The following is a 4,131-nucleotide window of genomic DNA, read 5'->3' on the forward strand; positions in this document are numbered from 1 at the left end:
GTAATGTTCCTAGCCATTTGCTTTCTTTTTTTAAACTACCTAAAGGTGTAGGCAAGAGAATGGACTTTGTTCGTGCTCGTATGGTTTGGCAAGAAAGGGATGGAGTGAGAAAGTATCACTTAGTCAAGTGGGTGGACGTATGCCAACCTAGAGGCCAGGGGGGGTCTGGGGATTACTAATTTGGAGATTAAAAACATCAGCCTCTTATGTAAGTGGTTATGGAGATTAGAGAATGAGGAAGGGGATTGGCAGGAAATGATTAGAGCCAAATATTTGAGTAGGAAAACTCTGGTTCAATGTGAAGCATCTCGGGGTAATTCCCATTTTTGGAATGGGTTGTTGAGTATAAAGGATATCTTCTATTCTTGCTGTCAAAGGGTGGTGGGTGATGGTTGTAAGACGAGATTTTGGGAGGACACATGGCTGGGGAGAAAGCCACTTTGTCAACTTTTCCCCCGCTTGTATAATTTAACTTTCTGTCAACATGTTACTGTTGCTAAAGTCTTTAACCAGGATTTTGATTGTATTAGATTTAGGAGATGTCTTTGTGGAGTAACTCTTAAAATGTGGAATGAATTACTTGATATGTGTAGTCAGGTTACTCTGTTGGAGGAGCCTGACAGAGTTAAATGGCTTTTAACTAAATCTGGATCCTTCTCGGTTAAGTCGCTTTATCATTACCTTATAGCTAGAGTTGTTGCTTTTCCTTTTAAACTTCTTTGGAGGATGAGAATACCTCTAAAAGTAAAAGCGTTTATATGGTTAGTGATCAAAGGGAGGATCCTAACCAAGGATAACTTATCTAGACGAGGGTGGAAAGGACCAAATTTCTGCGAGTTTTGTGGCGTTTCTGAGAGCATTGATCATCTATTCTTTTCGTGCTCTTGTGCTAGGTTTTTATGGAATGTGATATGTGGTACACTAGGTAACCCGAAAATACCTTTATCTTTCTTTGATCTTTGTCAAAACTGGATACCATCCTATTCTGGAAAGGATAGGGCTATTGTTTCTATTGGTGCTGCTGCTTAGATATGGACAATTTGGAAAACAAGGAACAAATCCTGTTTTCAACGTGTTTTCTTTTCAAATCCTATCAATGTAATATTTACCCTGTGTTCTTTGTTGGATTCATGGATGATTCTACAGAGAAAAGGTGTGCAAAAAATGCTTAGGGAGGTTTCCAAGAGGCTATCTCGGGTAACAAATGAAGTCTACAGAAGAACATATGGGTGGAATCCTTCTGCGCTAAGACTGGGTTTTGCGTCTACCTGAAATTGGGCGGTTCTGTAGTATGTTCTGGTTTTAGATTTGCCTATTGTTTTGGCTGATGTGCAATCTGTAAAAAGATATTTAAAAGTCTGTTCTCTCTCCGGTAGTGGGTGATTTGGCATCCTATAGATATGGTTATATGTCTAGGATGTAGGTTGCTTATCAGTTGATGAGGTGATGCATCAAGTCTGATGGAAAAAAGTGGTGTGATGGTTGTATCTAGACTTCTATTTTCTTAATGAAAATGGGGGCCATGTGGCCCTTTTATCTAAAAAAAAAACCTCGAGAGTTTCGTTTCAATTTGGCCTGGATTAACAAAACCAGGCAGATGAAACTTCGAATAGCTGGAAGTGCAAGGGACTCTGGTACAGCAAATAAGTTCAGGTTCAGAACTTCAGTCCAGTATCCATTTTATGTCAGACCATGCAAACCTTCTACATTTGGTTCTACAGGAAAGTTCACTACCAAAACTAAGGGAGAAAGAAAACAACGCAACAGAAATGAAAGAAATAACCATGCGAAATCTCTCAGAACTTTTAGTTCAAATGTCAAGAGCACAGAGTACACATTCTGGAAGACAAGTTCAGTTCTGCAACCGACACACAAGACACATGATAAGAAAATCAAAATGGGACACTACTGCAGATCCAAACTTTAAGCAAAAATCCAGAGCCAGACTGCTCATGCTCCTGACGGTGGCGCGACCTTCTCTAAAATGTCCATCATGATCCATGGGCAGCTTGCTGTGAGGTGCTTGAATCCATCAGTCTCTTTGACAGCTCGAAGCACCTCCTGTGAAGAAAGGTGTCTGAGACAAGCATCCTTGTGTTGCGCGGCGTGGTGCTGCTCTGCTAAAGCAAGGGTGGTTGCCACTGTTTGCACATCGATTTTCTGGCATAGCTTCCCTTCACACATAGCCTTCAGCTGGTCCAGTCCGTACCGATCTGCGGCAACCAACAAGTGCTGCAATTCCACATTCCGATCCAGATCCGAGTCGCTTGGCAGAGAATCAGTGTATATGAAGTGCAGAAGTGCCTCGAATACAGAAGGATCCATGTCATCGATCTTGATGTGTTTCATGGCGGTCTCCTTCATCTGACCAAAGAGCTCGGCCTTGAACACCAAGGATCGCGCGGCTAACACGCATCTATGTGCACTGAACTGTTGGCCGCCGACACTGAACGTCACATCCATGCCTTCTCCGTCCTTCAGCATGTTCACAAAGTGTGTGTGCAGGTTTGACTGCGGCACTTGGACTATGACTGTGCTTACATCTTCAGTGCGAGGCTCTTTCATCACGGTCAAAACGCACCTGAGCGTGAAGCAGTCGTCATTGCGGGATAGCAGTTCCTTCAGCTTGGACTTCTCAATAAACTTGGGGCAGCCCCAAAAACCGGACTGAAAGGTATGTGTTTCGCTGTACAGACAACTAACTTTTCCATCTTTCTCCAATAAACTGAATGTGTACTTCACCTTGACACCCGTTGTTGGCTTACTGCAGATGCGCAAGAAGACAGACATGTAGGCACCTTTGTCTTCTTCCTTCCAGTTCCACCCATCAGGGTAGATCCTGATGTTCCAGTCATAGCCGCCGACGCTGAATGTGCTGGAGCTAACGAACTTGTCGATACCCATACCCTCGAGCAGCGAATACTCAGTCACCTCGAAGTTGTGGGCGGTGGCGACACACTCTGTCCGGCATCTCGACGAGGTCTCGGATATGTGCTTGTTGACAGAGGAAGGCGAGCTGTTGGCCATGGCATGGAATGGAATGAAACGGAGGTTGGGCGTGTGGCTGTAACCTGGAGGAGTGCTTCAGAATGAAGATGAGTAGTTGGCCATGGCGTGGAGTGCAACGAAACAGAAGTCGGGGGTACGTGCATATATAAACTCAGTACTACTACATGACTCAGGAAGGCGTTTAGTCTTCAGTGAAGATGGCATTAAAACTTGAGAATACATTTAGGCGGCGTTGAACAAGTTCCCATGCCATTATTTAGACGACGGTGCATGCGTTGTTTCAAATTCCAATGCTGCTGCCTTGTATTTATCGGGAAGAGACGTTGCTGTTAATTCCAATGTTTCAGCAGTTTAAAACTCAACCAAAAAATTGGTTGTCGCCTGACGATCAAAATCAGCACTGCGCAAAAAAGATCGTACTTAATTAAATGCATAAAAACGAGCGGCAGAAAAACATCGTTTCAAGATCCTCCGCCAAGACGTACGTACGTCAAACATGATGATTTGGAGCTTGCTAGGTTTGCAACGAGCATGTTTTTGAGGAATTCAGTCGGAAATAGTTTTTGAGGAATTCAGTCGGAAGTAGTCCTTCAGGATCTGACCCGCGTCGCTCTTTGGAAATATAGGGAGTAGAAGGCAATGAGTTTTAATCTTGTACGCCAAGATTATAAGGAAGATAAAATACCTGAGTTTCTCTCCCTATATCTGGTTTTAATTATTGTTATTGTGTTCATGATTGTGCTATGTGTTTATCTGCTTGATTAAATCACATGATTGGCGTGTGCGATACAACGACATATGATTGCCAAGTGGGTCCGCCCCATCTTCGATGGCCTCTAGGCCATGGAGGTGCGGAGGATCTCAGTCCCCCGCCGGCGGGAGGGGCCCGTTCTCGTTCTTGTTAGGTTCAATGTCTTTGATTGGGGCTGTGTGGCGGCCGCGATGTCCCTTACTAGGCTCCCACATTCTATCCTCGTCCCAATGGTGTGTTTAGCGTGTGTGGAGGTGTGTCTCCGTCGGATCTCGCGGGATTCGGTCGGTGCTAATCTTCGGTGGATCTATTGGATCCGGTCTTCGATCGTCTTCATTCGGGTGTTTACAGGTTTGATCCTTCTGATCTAC

The 4,131-nt window shown here is 44.3% G+C and overlaps 1 pseudogene; it reads right to left on the reverse strand.

Moving 5' to 3' along the window:
• Positions 1-1,946: 1,946 nt before the first annotated feature.
• On the reverse strand, positions 1,947-3,295 carry LOC125511495 (BTB/POZ and MATH domain-containing protein 2 pseudogene; annotated as a pseudogene).
• Between the last annotated feature and the right edge of the window lie 836 nt (positions 3,296-4,131).

This window comes from Triticum urartu, chromosome 5A (genome assembly GCF_056163025.1).
Source record: "Triticum urartu cultivar PI428250 chromosome 5A, HENAU_Tu73, whole genome shotgun sequence".
In the NCBI taxonomy this organism is placed as follows: Eukaryota; Viridiplantae; Streptophyta; class Magnoliopsida; order Poales; family Poaceae; genus Triticum; species Triticum urartu.